Source organism: Suncus etruscus, chromosome 7 (genome assembly GCF_024139225.1).
Source record: "Suncus etruscus isolate mSunEtr1 chromosome 7, mSunEtr1.pri.cur, whole genome shotgun sequence".
In the NCBI taxonomy this organism is placed as follows: domain Eukaryota; kingdom Metazoa; phylum Chordata; class Mammalia; order Eulipotyphla; family Soricidae; genus Suncus; species Suncus etruscus.
The window spans coordinates 21,213,777-21,228,361 of NC_064854.1; positions in this window are offsets into that span (position 1 = coordinate 21,213,777).

Here is a 14,585-nt window from a genome sequence, read left to right on the forward strand (position 1 = left end):
GGCATCTTGGTTGTTTTCAGAGTCTGGCTATTGTAAAAAGTGCTGCAATGAATATAGGTGTGAGGCAGAGATTATTTTTTATTGATTTTTGGGTCACACCTGGCAGCACTCAGGGGTTACTCCTGGCTCTATGCTCAGAAATCGCTTCTGGCACATTCAGGGGACCATATGGGATGCTGGGATTTGAACCACTGACTTTCTGCATGAAAGGCAAATGCTTTACCTCCATGCTATCTCTCTGGCTCCGAGGCAGGAATTTATTTTTTTTTAACATTTTCTTTCTTTTTCTTTTTTTTTTATTTAAACATCTTGATTACATATATGATTGTGATTAGGTTTCAGTCATGTAAAGAACAGCCCCTTCACCAGTGCAACATTACCACCACCAATGTCCCAAATCTCCCTCCATCCCACCCCACCCCCACCTGTACTCCAGACAGGCTTTCCAGTTCCCTCATTTATTCACATGATTATGGTAGTTCTCTGTGTAGTTATTTCTATAACTGCACTCACCACTCTTTGTGGTGAGCTTCATGAAGTGAGCTGAAAGTTCCAGCCCTCCTCTCATTGTCTCTGAGGATTGTTGCAAAAATGACTTTTATTTTTCTTAAAACCCATAGATGAGTGAGACTATTCTGTGTCCCTCTCTCTCCCTCTGACTTATTTCACTCAGCATGATAGATTCCATGTCCATCCATGAATAGGAAAATTTCATGACTTCATCTCTCCTGACGGCTGCATAATATTCCATTGTGTATATGTACCACAGTTTCTTTAGCCATTCGTCTGTTGAAGGGCATCTGAGTTGTTTCCAGAGCCTGGCTATTGTGAATAGTGCTGCAATAAATATGTGTGATGAATGGGTTTTTGTATTGTATTCTTGTGCTCTTAGGGTATATTCCTAGGAGTGGAATAGCTGGGTCGAATGGGAGCTCAATTTCCAGATTTTGGAGGAATCTCCACATCGCTTTCCATAGAGGTTGGAGTAGACGGCATTCCCACATTCCCATCAGCAGTGGATAAGAGTTCCTTTCTCTCCACATCCCCACTAGCACTGATTGTTCTTGTTCTTTGTGATGTGTGCCAGGCTCTGTGGACACCCTGCTTTTCAATGGCCCTTTTATACCATTCTCCTCCAACCTGAGATCCAGACAGAAGTCCCACTGTTGAGCCCACAGGCAGAAGGTGAAATCAGTGTGTCAGCTCATGGGCTGGCAGCCACAAAAGTGCCCCTCCGAGGGGTGGAAGCAATAATACATCAGGGAGGCCATTTGCCTTGCACATGACCAACCCTCTTTTTATTCCCAGCATCCCACATGGTCTCCTGAATCTATCAGGAACAATTTCTGGGTGCAGAGCCAAAAGTAACATCTGAGCACCACCAGTTATAGCCCCCAAACAAGTAAAATTAAAGTGTCCCTAGGGTCAAACTCCAGCCTGAAATTGCAGCCCCTGGACTGTGGCTTTCCACAGCTGTCTTAACCTCCTGCATGCCACCTTGTGCTTTTGGTCTTTTGAGTATTAATTTTGTTATTGCTGGGTTATTTTATTCCCCCTCTTTTTTGTCTAGGAACATACAGGCATTTTTCCATGAAATAAAATGGTCATCATTTTAGCTCCTTATACCATTATGTTTATGTTCATAGGAACACTCTAATTTTGGAGAGTGGGGTGAGGGGAAATGTGAATTCATTCAAGAATGTTCTTAGGGCTGGAGCAATTTGCCTTGTATGCAGCTGACCCAAGTTGGATCCTGGCATCCCTAAGGGTGCCATGAACACTGCCAGGAATAATTCCTGAGCACAGAGCCAGGAATAAACCCTGAGATCATTGGTGTGCTCCCTTGCAAAAAACAAACAAACAAAAAACCCAAACATAAAAAATGTTCTGAGCATGGACTAGAACTAAAGAAGTAAAAACCACAACAGTCAGGGTCAGAGAGATAGCACAGCGGTTTTGGCCTTGCAAGCAGTCGATCCAGGACCTAAGGTGATTGGTTCGAATCTCGGCGTCCCATATGGTCCCCCGTGCCTACCAGGAGCTATTTCTGAGCAGATAGCCAGGAGTAACCCCTGAGCACAGCCAGGTGTGGCCCAAAAACCAAAACAAACAAACAAAACAAAACAAAACAAAACAAAAAACCCACAAAACCACAACAGTCAACGGAATCTCTTATCTACCTCTGGAGCTTTCAGACTTGTGAGGGACCACCTTCCCTCCCCTCCAGAAGTCTTTCTTTCCATACCACATTCCTGTGGACACTCTGTTGCTCCTGTGCCCAGACACACTAGCCACAGTGCCCCCCCAGATGTGACGACAGAAATCGACTGTGAGGCCATCATCTCTGCAGATGCCCTCACTGCATCTTCACTACCCTGGAAGAAAGGTGATCTTCTTCCCTCTCATTTTTACCCATCAGAAAAACCAAGCCCGGTAACCTAAGTCATTTGTGCCAGGTCACAGCATGGGCAAGGAGGAAAGTCAGACCATGACCCTATGCCTATGCAGGCTAGTCTCTGAGTTTAGACTTCACCATGACATGATATCATTTTTCGGAACCATACGCAAGTTCCAAAGAGAAACTTTCCAACAACCATCAGGCCACATTCCACATCCGGGAATTTTGTCCACAAATGTGTGTGTACACAGAAGGAGGAGCAGCTGTGTTCACGGCAGACGTGTCAGGAAACGCAGCCTTCGTTGGCACCAGCAGGCAATAATCTTATCTTAGTCGATAAAAAAAACAGTCAATGACTGTGTACAGCTATTAAAAAGAAGGAGAAGGACACTTTAGATCTAAAACTCTCTAAGCATGCATGTTCTGTCCTTCGCTTCCTGAGAAACCATTAAGGTCGTAGTAATAGCTTTCTCTTAAAGACTTAACTTCATAACTCTGAAGAGAACAGGAAAGAGGTTAGTAATACACAAGAAAGGTGAACTAATTCTCCTTTTTAAAGGCAGATTAAATTGAAATAATTCATGGAAAAAAACAATACAGAGAAGGGAAACAGAACTCAGTGGGCTCTGTGTGTGCCTAATGTGTGGGAGGCCTGGGTTTATCCCCCCCCCACCTGATTCTCCAAGCACTGTTGGGTTTGCTTCTTCCCACTCCATGTAGAAAAGAGACAGAGCAAACTGAGGAAACAGGAAACATCCTACAAAAACAAGCCTATAGACTCTGACCATAGAGCAGAGCTTACCAAGGTGGGAAAAAAGGCTGAATGTGTTCAATGAACTATATGGAGGGTTAAGGACAATTTGGAGATAAACATGGTAGAACATTGTGCCCCTGAAGTCTACCAACATTTACAGTTATGCAAATCAAAGTAACCCAGAAAATGGGAAGAATGAATGAATGGATAGAAAAAAAGAAATGAGGGGCCGGTGAGGTGGCGCTAGAGGTAAGGTGTCTGCCTTGCAAGCACTAGCCAAGGAAGGACCTCGGTTCGATCCCCCAGCATCCCATATGGCCCCCCCAAGCCAGGGGCAATTTCTGAGCCCTTAGCCAGGAGTAACCCCTGAGCATCAAATGGATGTGGCCCAACCCCCCCCCAAAAAGAAGAAATGAATGAATGAGTTAGTGAATAAAGTAAATAAACGAATGAGTGAGTGTATAGGTAAATAAGTGAATAAGTGTGTGAATGAATGAGTTCATGAATGAATGAGTAAATGCATGAATGGGTGAGGAAATGAGTGAATAAATAAATGAATGCATGAGGGAATGAATGAGTGAGTGCATGGGTGAATGAATGAATAAATGCATGAGGGAATGAATGAGTGAGTGAATGAATGCCTGAGGGAATGAGTGAGTGAATGAATGCATAAATGAGTGAATAAATGCATGAGGGAATAAATGAGTGAATAAGTAAATGAATGTGTGAGTGAATGCATGAAGGCATAAGGGAGTGAATAAATGACTCTGGGCTGAAGTTCCTCAGCACAGCATCTTCTGTGGGTTTCACCCTGTCAGATCTTGTTCCACGTTTCAGTCCTGCATTTCTGCCTTATCTCTGCTTACACATTAACAAACCTTTCAGATGTGGCCCCTCGTGACCAAGATTACAATAAGCTTCTTATCCTTAAAACTATTATGACTGAAGGAAGGTCAGCATGGCAGCCAAGAGAGAGATTGAGGGGTGTAGCGCCACGGTACCACAAGACCCCGGAGGAGCGCTGCAGCAAGTGTCGTACACACTAGCAACACAGCCAGCTCTGGCGTCATTTCAACAAGGGCATGGTCAAGGGAGTGGGGGAACATTGATAACATTCATTCCTTAAAAAATAACAAAATCCTTGGGGCCGGGCGGTGGCGCTAAGGGTAAGGTGCCTGCCTTGCCTGCACTAGCCTTGGTCAGACCTCGGTTCGTTTCCCCGGTGTCCCATATGGTCCCCCAAGCCAGGAGCAACTTCTGAGCACATAGCCAGGAGTAACCCCTGAGCGTTACCGGGTGTGGCCCAAAAACCAAAAAAAAAAAAAAAAAAAAAAAAAAAATCCTGAGGGTCAGGAAGATAGCTCTGTGGCCAGGGGAATGTGCCTGGTGTGTGTGTGTGTGGGGGGGGGGGGGGGCCCAGGTTGATCCAGACCACGTGGCTCCTGAGCACTAATGTGTGTGACCCTGCTGGCTCCCAGAGCTGTATCTAAAATCTGAGCCATTAAACCAGATTAGATAAGAATTTATGGGCTGGAACAATAGCACAGTAGGTAGGGCACATGCTTTGCACATGGCTGACCCAAGTTCAATTCTTGGCAGTCCATATGGTCCCCTGAGCTTACCAGGTGTGACCCACTCCCCTCCCCCCCAAATCACCGGGAGTGTCCCCCCCCAAGCACTACTTAGATGGCACCAAACCCTGAGAGGACCTGCAGCTATCTCCCAGCTAAATGCTGTGCATACAAAAGACTCAAGTCTGATTTCAGGGACCACCAAGAGTGACCCCAGAGACAGAGCCAGGAGTAACTCCTGAACACTAACAGTTGTGGCGCAAAAAAAATAACCCCCCAAAAAACATATATAAATAGATCTGAGGCATGCCCTGCCAGCTCCGTACCAGGTTCCTGGGGTGGCTTTTGTCAGGGGCCCTTGCTGGCTGATCTCATGCCAGTGTTCAAGAACAGGGGATGGGGTGCCAATGTGTGTGTGTGTGTGTGTGTGTGTGTGTGTGTGTGTGTGTGTGTGTGTGAGAATCATAGCCCCTCTCGGGAGCACTTTCTCTCCTACCCTTCCAGAAGCTTCTACAGTGAACATGGGCTTCATCCTGGTTCCTCCACCCCCAAATCTGGACCACAGCCAGGAGAGCTGAAGGTTGAGAGGAGGAAGCTGCTCTGAGACGGACTACTGTATCAGAAAGTGATCATCCAGGTTGCAGCCCATCCTTGACTTGTCCTTATCTGCCAGCTGCAGGGAGAGAAGGTCAGGAACCCCTGAGCCGCCCCTCCAAAGACCTGTGCAGAAATAAGGCTCCATGACCTTGTCTGAGTGTGAAGTGCCTCTCTGTCCCTCTACCGGGGAGCCAGGTGATTTCTAGCATCTTCCCTTTGTTTCTGGGTGCTCCCTGAATTTTCTGCAATTCTTAGTCCTTTTGCAAAGCAGGGAGGGAGAGATGGCTAGAGGCAAAAAGCTCCCATTTTACAAGCGCAAAGCCAAGAGTTCCATTCCTGGTGCTACCCATACAAGCCAAGTGTGGGTGTGAGAGCTCTGTTCTTGGGGCTCCTCAGCTACAATGAGTGTAAGACGCCCACACACGCAAGCACCCACAGAGGAAAAGTTTGCAGACCTCCAACGCTAGGGCACAATTTCCCCCACCAGTCATCACAATAAGGACAGCAAAAGAGGATGTCCATGACCTGATTCCTGGAGCTCAGAATGAGGGACATTTGGAGCTTGTTTCTTCCTTGGCATCTGCAGGCCGTGCTGCAGGCTTGGCCACCTCATGAACTGGGGAAGGGATACCATACAATGGACTAGCCCCTGGCGTCCCCCTCTCCCCAAGTCCATCAGTACTGCTTGCCCAGAGGACACAGAACCTTCCAGTTATTTTTTTCCAGTAATTTTTGCCAGGGGTCACTCCTGGCAGAGCTGGGGACCACCAGGGCTATATCCAGCAATGCTTGGTGAATTATTTGGTGCCAGGTTTAAAGCCCAAGACTGTTAGCTGAGTTCTCCCACATTTTTTCTTTCCTTTTTTGGGGGGGCCACACCCGGTGATGCTCAGGCGTTACTCCTGGCTATGCACTCAGAAATCGCTCCTGGCTTGGAGGACCATATGGGGCACTGGGGATCAAACCAAGGTCCGTCCTGTATCGGCCACGTACAAGCCCTATCGCTGTGCTATGGCTCTGGCCCCTGGATTCTCCCACTTTGAGTCAGTGCCCCACTCCAAGTAAGGGCGGGCCCTGGATTCTGAGGTTCTGGTCCAGACTCCAATGAGGAGCACTACTTTCTCAGCCAGCAGCATCTCAAACAGGGACTCTTGGAGATGGGAACTTCGCCCATAGATCCAGCACATCTGGCACAGGGCTCACGCATTCTGTACCCTGTGCTCTTGGCATTGCTGGTCAGGCCCCGTGGATAGCCCAGGGTCCTTCTTTCAAACCTAGAACTCACCAATAACACAAGACCTCTCACAGGACAAGTGCAGAGTTCAAGAAGCCAGGAGCTTGGCCACCTAGACTGCAGATTAGGGGCACCCCCCAAAAAAACACTTAGATATACTGAAGACCCCAAGTGCCAGGCTTTTCCCAGCAGGAGGAGGAGGTTAAAAATAAACCTCCAGGATTCGGGGTTGTACTTGGAGGATTTGCATACAGGACCTCCCCATCTCTATGCTATGTCTTTCCTCCATACCCCATGGGAAGCCTGTTGAATGCCTAAATCTTTAGCTCTAAATAGCATCCTAGACCTCAGGAGCTGTTTCAAGGAGGGGACAGGAGGTGTTTCAGATGAGCCTAAAATTTCTTGTGACAGGAAGGAAGGCATTGAGAATAAAGGGGTTCACAAATGCCAGGACCTTGGAAAGACTGTCACCTCTAGGTTAAATCAGAGTAAAGAATACTGGGACTGGATTAGCATTCAATAAAACAGAAATCCATACACTCAGACTGCTACAAAGAGACTGGACAAAGCAAATAGACTGGCACGAGTGGGGAAAGTCCCCTCCACCCACTAGGGTAGATGCAGCAGGAAAGGCAGGATTCTGCCATTCAGTGACCCTTCACCTTCCTAACAATTGGATCTGGCCAGAAGCTTCAGTAGATGCCCAGATGATTGGTGAAAAGACTAATGAAAAACTAGTAGTAGATATTTATAGTCTTAAACTCGCTCAGCATAAATGCTGATTAGAATCCTAATGAGTACGTCTCATGCGCAGTCATAGCTTCAGTGCACAGTCCTTATTCATAAACCTGACTGCTGTAAAAGCCAGACTCTTGATTCCTTTAGCCACATGGAAAGATTGTCGCCTGGAATCAATTAGATCACTTAGATCCCTTGTAGGGCCTTAGTCCCAGACAACCCCTAATCTACTCACACCAAAACATCAACCACTCCACTTAAGCACACTTATTCAAAGAGACTGAATGGGGTTGGGAGGTTCAAGAGATGACTTCAAGGGGCCGGAGCACACATCTAGTATGCTGGAGCCCTTGAGTTCAATCCTTGACACTGTGTTTCCCCTCACCCCCATTTCTGAGTGTGCTAGTACCATAGTCAAGAGTGAAGGTAGGGACACCTACCCCCAAACTATCAGTTTAATAACCATTTGTGGGAAGGAAAACCATAAAGTAGAAAGAAATTAGGTTTTTTGTTTGTTTGTTTGTTTGTTTGTTTATTGGGCCACACCAGGTGTTGCTCAGGGTTACTCCTGGCTTTGTGTTCAGAAATCCCTCCTGGCTTGGGGGACCATATGAGATGTTGAGGATCAAACCAAGGTCTGTCCTGGGTCAGCCATGTGCAAGGCAAACACCCTACACTGCGCTATTGCTCCGGTCCCAAGAAATTAGTTTTGAAGCATAAAACACTGGTCAAATTTAACCCTGAATTATCATGAGTTTCCTTCCCTAGCGCTCAGGGTCTGGTTGTCTTCTACTTTCCTCCAAGGAAAACTAGAAGGATCTTGAATTTTGATGAACACAGGTGAGATGAAAAGAATTGACACTCGTGAAAAAGGGGAGAAAAAGTAACGCTCCTATTTTCTAGCCATGTAGACAAGGAGAAAGCAAGTTTTTCACACAAAACAACAGAGATATCGCACTATCACTTTTTTCCCTTCTGATTTAATAAAGGAGCTGTCTGGGAAATAACAGAGAGCCAAAGGAACTCCCTTCTACCAGCCCTTCTGCGGAGACCACCAGTGGGTTTGGGGCATTGCATAGACATTCTGGAAATGTGCTGAAGTATATGTCCACTGCCAGGGCGTGACCTGGAAGCAGGTAGAAGTGGCTGCAATAAAGGTACCATGAATGCTCTTCATTCAGCATTTCTTTTGGTGTTGCTCAAGACAGTTGACCTAAATTCTTCACCCATCAAGTGGGACATCATTGAGGGCAAGGATCAAAGCTGCCCCAGAAATACAGAAGCCATTTAAGAGTCAGTCGCACCCCATCTCCCTGTGTCCTTCCAGAACACAGAAGTCAGGTTGTCAGATCCCAGTCATTTTATTGGGCTCTTTCTTGAACCCCTTTGAAGAATTCAAAGGCAGGAAGTGTGAAGGAGCCATCTCCCCAAACACCACTTGAGCGTCCTCATTTACAAATCATCACCCCAGTCACCTTTTTTGTTTTGTTTTGTTTTGTTTTGGGGCCACACCCAGTGATACTCAGGGATTATTCCTGGCTATGCTCTCAGAAATCTCTTCTGGGTTGGGGGACCATATGGGATTCCAGGGGGATCGAACCATGGTCCATTCTAGGTCAACTATGTGCAAAGCAAATGCCCTATTGCTGTGCCACTGCTGTGCCACTGCTCTGTCCCCCCCCCCCCCCCAGTCACCTTCTGAATGGCCCAGCCCCTACACTACACCCTGCTTTGTCTGGCCTTGGGAAATTACTCACTGGCATGTCTATAAAATGGGCTGAGAATGTTTTGAGAATCCATGGAAACCTCCAGAACCTCAGAGCTTCAAGGCTTTCTTTTGCTTCACTGTGGATCTTTTTTTTTGCTTGTTTGTTTGTTTTGTGTCACTCCTGGTAACGCTCAGGGGTTCCTCCTGGCTCTATGCTCAGAAATCGCTCCTGGCAGGCTCGGGGGACCATATGGGATGCCAGGATTCGAAACACCGTCCTTCTGCATGCCAGGCAAATGCCCTACCTCCATGCTATTTCTCCACCTCCCCCCCTTTATTTGTCACTGAGATTTTTAAGTGGTTCTCTTAGCTGTTTTTCACTTCCATTTTACTATATAGCTCTCCTGTTACACGTATTACATCCTGTGATGAAAAAAGGGGATCTTCTCTGGGGCAACCCCCAGATTCAAGCTGCAACTCAGGGCTCCAAGTTAAGTGCTTCAACTTCTGTCCTTAGCTCTTCAAGATCATTGGAAGGCTGGGGTTGGGCCACACCTGGCAGTCCTCAGGGACTACTCGTGGCTCTGTGCTCATAAGGGACCCCAGGCAGGGGGACCAAATGTGGAGGATCGAATAAAGGCTGGCCACTAGTAAGGCAAGCGTCTTACTCTCAAACCTCTAAGACTCTTTTACCAAGATAGAGTTTCCAATAGTGGGGTTGGAGCGATTGCACAGCAGGGTTGGTGCTTGCCTTGCATTCAGCCAACATGGGTTCAATCCTCAGCATCCCATAGGGTCCCCTGAGCCTGCCAGGAGTAATTCTTGAAACCAGAGCCAGTCCAATAGAATGAAACATGCACTGAGAAACTGCATCAAGAAACTGCACCGCACAAGAGAAAGAACTACCAATTGATATGAGTTTAAACCCGATCTTGAGCCCTTACTACTAAACTTCTGCAAAAAGCCAAGAACATATGTAGGGAGAGAAACAGGAAAGTTCTGGAGCCCTTTTGCAAAGAGACCAGGCTCAAGCTCTTTTCGGGGTGAGAGGGAATGGGGGAGATCTGGAGATCCAGGATCAGACTGACCGTGGGTTTCTGAGCTGGCAGATCACCTGCGTTCCAGGTAGTGGCTTCTGGTCCATAGAGATGAGGCATAAGGCAAGCAAATCAGCAGCGGGGGAGAAACTGCACGGCTCAGGCTCCTGCTAATGTCTTTGTAGCTGAGCCGTCACGAAGGCTCCAACATTCGATCTGTTCTTTCCAAAATGGGTTTTTAAAAATTCAAAAGGAAAAAAAAAAAAAAGGACTGAACAACTCAAGGTCCTGACTGTAAACACTGCAATTCCAAAAACGACCAGTAAGGGCGCTCGCAAAACGCCTGCAAACTTTCTAATGCAGAGCCTGGGGCCTGGAGTGGGGGCTGCACAGAAGCAGCGCCCCCACCACCATCAAAAGAAGAAAAAGTGACAAGGGAGTTCCTTTCCTAGGGGAGACCCTGGGAGTTTGCACGACAGGCTTCGCGGAGAGGGAGAGCCTTTGCTGCCCCTCTGCTTTGGCCCTGCTGTCTGGAAGATGCTCTGTCTGCAGAAGATGGGTCTGCAGGGGTGGGAGCTGCTTTGCTCGAAGGATGCCCTAAATATTATTAAATGATTGATAGCACCTGTCTTGGCTTCGCCCACAGAATTCCACAGCCGCAAGTGAGAAATGGAAAGGCCGAGCGCAGAAATCCAACAAGCTTTCCAAATCAGAGAGGAATTAGGGCTTACTCAGTCCTTGAGCAGAACCAGACTGACTCTCCCTTCATTGACAACTTGGCCTGGATTTAGGGAAGATGGTAAGGGCGGCTTCCCCCAAGCCCTCAGTATCAAACATGCACCTTACTTTATTTTTGGAGGGAACAGCATGTCTCAGGGGTCATTCCTGGCAATACTCACACAACTGGATCAGATGGTTCAATTGCTCAGCGCTGTGATGGAGCTCGTCATAGCAGTGCTCAGGAGCCATCCAGGGCCATTTCTGAGGTGCTCCAAGTACCATGCAGTACAGGTAACCAAACTCAGATCCTTGCACATACATGCAAGGTGCCCCCACCCCATCCTGATATAGACTACTATTTACCCAGACGCAAAGGGCAGCTACATTATTATTTGTGGGAGGTAGGACTGGGTGAGTGGGTCATACCCAGCAGTGCTCAGGGGCTCCTCCTGGCACAGAGATGGGGGGGCACATAGCTGGGGGGGGTCCCTCCCAGCAGTGCTGGGGACTGTGTAATACCAGGGATTTGGGCTGTGTCTCTTGCTACAAAACTTGCTCTCCAGCCTGAGAGTTGCCATTTGCAAGCTGCAATTTCATCATGACCCCCCCCCCCCAGGTAGAAAGATCTCCTTGGAAGGTGTTTAGGTTTGGGTTTTGGTGTTTTGGTTTAGGATATTTACAAATCCAGCAGAGGCCAGAAATCAGAAGAGCTGTTCAGAGTACCACTTGGTGAGATGCAAGTTTTGGGCCCCAAGTTTTTTGTTTTTGGAAAACACCCTGTGCTCAGGAGTCATTCCTGTCAAAGTTTGGGGGAACATATGGGATATTGGAGATTAAATGTGGGTCAACTACATGCAAGATAAATGCCCTATCCGCTATACTATTGCTCTGGTCCCAAGTTTTATTCCCTGATTCTCAGAATGTCATGTTTCAAAGTGTTGTGTTCTTATGGATTTGGGATAAGACTCACTCAAACAATGAGAGGAAGTCATTGAAAAGAAAAGTCCCATTAAAAAATAGTGGCAAACCACTTGGCAAACCATAGACAAAGAAGAAAGGCTTAACTGCTTACATTAAGAAAAGCAGCACTTGGGGCCGGGTAGGTGGCGCTGGAGGTAAGGTGTCTGCCTTGCAAGCGCTAGCCAAGGAAGGACCGCGGTTCGATCCCCCGGCGTCCCATATGGTCCCCCCAAGCCAGGGGCGATTTCTGAGCACATAGCCAGGAGTAACCCCTGAGCACCGCCGGGTGTGGCCCAAAAACCAAAAAAAAAAAGAAAAGCAGCACTTGTGCCAGGAAACTTCAGGGGTCTGGTCTCTTTGTACTTAGGCCAACGTTATTTCTTTCCATGTCCCTCATATTTTGGTGGGCCTATGCAAACAACAATTGCCACACTAACACCATTTTTACTGTGCTCCTTTGACTCTAATCCTTAAAAAGAACTCACTTAAAATTAACTTAAGCTAATATGCATGTATATGGAAATGTAAGAAAATACTATGCCTGTAATGTTTAAGGAGTTACGTAAGTTTTATGGCTTTAGATTGCCTTGTGTACTGTTAAGAAATATTATAATGGGTTACAATCTGGGGACTTGAGGGACAAAGTAATTGTACATGGATTCTGTCTTATTTATCTTAATGTTCTTTGGCTGAAATTTCAAAGTTAAGATATCAGCAAGGGGACTTCTGAGAATTATGTTATGGGTGATTGTCCTTCCACTGTAACTTTACCTTGTCCTCTTTCTTTGCATCCTTGTTCTCATAATTAAAAATAAAAATTAAAAAAAAAAAAAAAGAAAAAGAAAAGCAGCAAACAGCTTGGGGGTTGGGGGGAGGCACTATTTGGAGTGTGACAACCTGGAATGAGCAGATACACTCATAGGCAAAAAAAAAAAAAAAAGGCGATGTTGAGGCTGGCACTGCATGTAATGCTCAAATTCCTGTTCTCTGTTTTCAAAATCAGAAATTCCCAGTGAGGTCGTTCCATGGGCTGAAAGTGTGCTGGCCACAGAGAAGGCCTGAGTTTAGTCCCTACCACTTATTTTCCTTAGCCCTGCCAGTGTGGCCCAAAACAAAACAGTAAAAATAAATCATCCTTACACGGAATCTATTATGCTGAGTGAAATAAGTCAGAGAGAGAGAGAAAAATGCAGAATGGTCTCACTCATCTATGGGTTTTAAGAAAAATGAAAGATATTCTTGCAATTATAATTTTCAGACACAAAAGTGAAAGGAGCTGGAAGTTCCAGCTCACCTCAGGAAGCTCACCACAAAGAGTGATGGGTTTAGTTAGAGAAATAACTACATTTTGAACTGTCCTAATAATGAGAATGTATGAGGGAAAAGGAAAACCTGTCTAGAGTACAGGCGGGGGTTGGGTGGGGAGGAGGGAGATTTGGGACATTGGTGATGGGAATGTTGCACTGGTGATGGGTGGTGTTCTTTACATGACTGAAACCCAAACACTATCATGTATGTAATCAAGGTGTTTAAATAAAAAAAAGAAGAAGTCAGAGGATAGCGCAAAAAAAAAAATTAAATAAATAAATAAATAATCTTGAAGGCAGGGTCAATAGTACAGTGGTGATGGCATTTACCTTGCACATGGCCAACCCAGGTTCAATCCCTACTATCCTATATGGTACCCTGAGCCTGCCAGGAGTGATTTCTGAGTGCAGAGCCAGGTGTAACCCCTGTTGTGATCCCCCCAAAAATAATCTCTTTTTTTGTTTTTGTTTTTTGGGCCACATCTAGCCATGCTCAGGGCTTGCTCCTGGCTCTGTACTCAAGGATCACTCCTGGAGGGTTCAGGAGACCATATGGGCCAGAGGGAATCAAACCTGTGTCAAGTGCATGCAAGGCAAGTGTTTTACCCACTCTACTATCTCTCTGATTCCAAATGCAAAAAAAAAAAAAAAAGTCTGCAAAGAACTTTTACAATACTAAACATGGTCTCAACTCTGCATACCCTACAGATAGGTTTAGCACATGATTAAGTTTGCATCAATAATACCCTCTATTCACTAAATTCACTGAAGAGTGAATGTTCAGGGCCGGCGTGGTGGCGCTAAAGGTAAGGTGTCTGCCTTGCCAGCGCTAGCCTAGGATGGACCGAGTCCCATATGGTCCCCCAAGCCAGGAGTGACTTCTGAGCACATAACCAGGAGTAATCCTTGAGTGTCACCAGGTGTGGCCCAAAAACAAAAACAAAAACAAAAAAGAGTGAATGTCCTTCTAGCCTTGAGTACATTCAGGCTGATTGTTACCTGCTATTCTAAATCTCAGAACCACATCTCAATGTCTTAATCCCTCAATCAAAGCACCACATCTTGGAAGAAGCAAACTCAGGATTTATGGAGATGAGTGTCCCCATTCTTCTCATGTTCCTCAAATGTTCATCAGAGTATGGGAGTCAGTGCTAGTCTCCTCCTGTGTGTACTACCCCTCTCTTTAAGACAGTTCATTATGTTTCCTCTCTATATGAAGGACTCATCTCAAGGAGTTGTGTCTGCCTTTCACTTCTGAGCTCAAAGAGGTGCAAATGGAGTGTGGTCACAGCAAAGGCACTTAATAAGAAGTCTTTGATAGACCGGAGTCATCGCACAGCAGGGAGGACACCTGCTTTATACATTTTATATTTAACACCCTGGGTTTGATCCTAGCATCCATAGAGTCATCTGAGCCATGAGCACAGAGCCCAGAGTAAGCTGGGTATACCCCACCAAAATCTTCTGATAGTGCCACATTATTGGTATTTTGGGATTGGAAGTGTTTTCTTTTATCCTCACCCATGAAAAAAAAAATGGTCCACAGTGAGGGTCCTCTAAG